The following is a 563-nucleotide window of genomic DNA, read 5'->3' as shown; positions in this document are numbered from 1 at the left end:
TATGGGGGGTGCCATTTGGGATGGGGGTATAAAGATGAGTAAGATTTTTTGGGGATGTTCTGTATGAAATACACGCACGCGCGCGCGCGCGCACACACACACACACACACACAAAATAATTCATAGTTCAAAATGTAAAGGCAGCTCTCTGTTGGCTCCCTGCATGCAGCATCACCAACACTGTAGAGTAAAGCAGGAAAGGACAAGACACGAGCCAGATGCACGTGAGAGGCAGTTTGTCATGCCCGCTGGGCCCGTGGGGCTGCTTCACAGCCGTGGTTACCCGCAGACAACCACAGACTGAAAAAACAAGATGGAGAATTCCAGAAATACTCAGCTCATCGGTGTATAATGCCTGCCTTCTGGGTAGCATGTTGGGACTGCAGACTCCGCTAGTCCCGCTTTTGTTCAGTGTGTCCACACTGTGTTTGCCACCTCCTGTCCGCCAGCTCCTCTTACTGTGACATCGCACTGAGTTGTGATCTTTTTTCCTCTTAATGCCCCTACGGTTGAAAAGTTGCAACACTAGAAATTCAGATATGTTAAAAACAAGCAGTGAAGTA

The sequence above is a fragment of the Nannospalax galili genome, unplaced genomic scaffold (assembly GCF_000622305.1).
Source record: "Nannospalax galili isolate Female #2095 unplaced genomic scaffold, S.galili_v1.0 scaffold1812, whole genome shotgun sequence".
NCBI lineage: Eukaryota > Metazoa > Chordata > Mammalia > Rodentia > Spalacidae > Nannospalax > Nannospalax galili.
Note: the sequence above shows the minus strand (reverse complement) of the source record.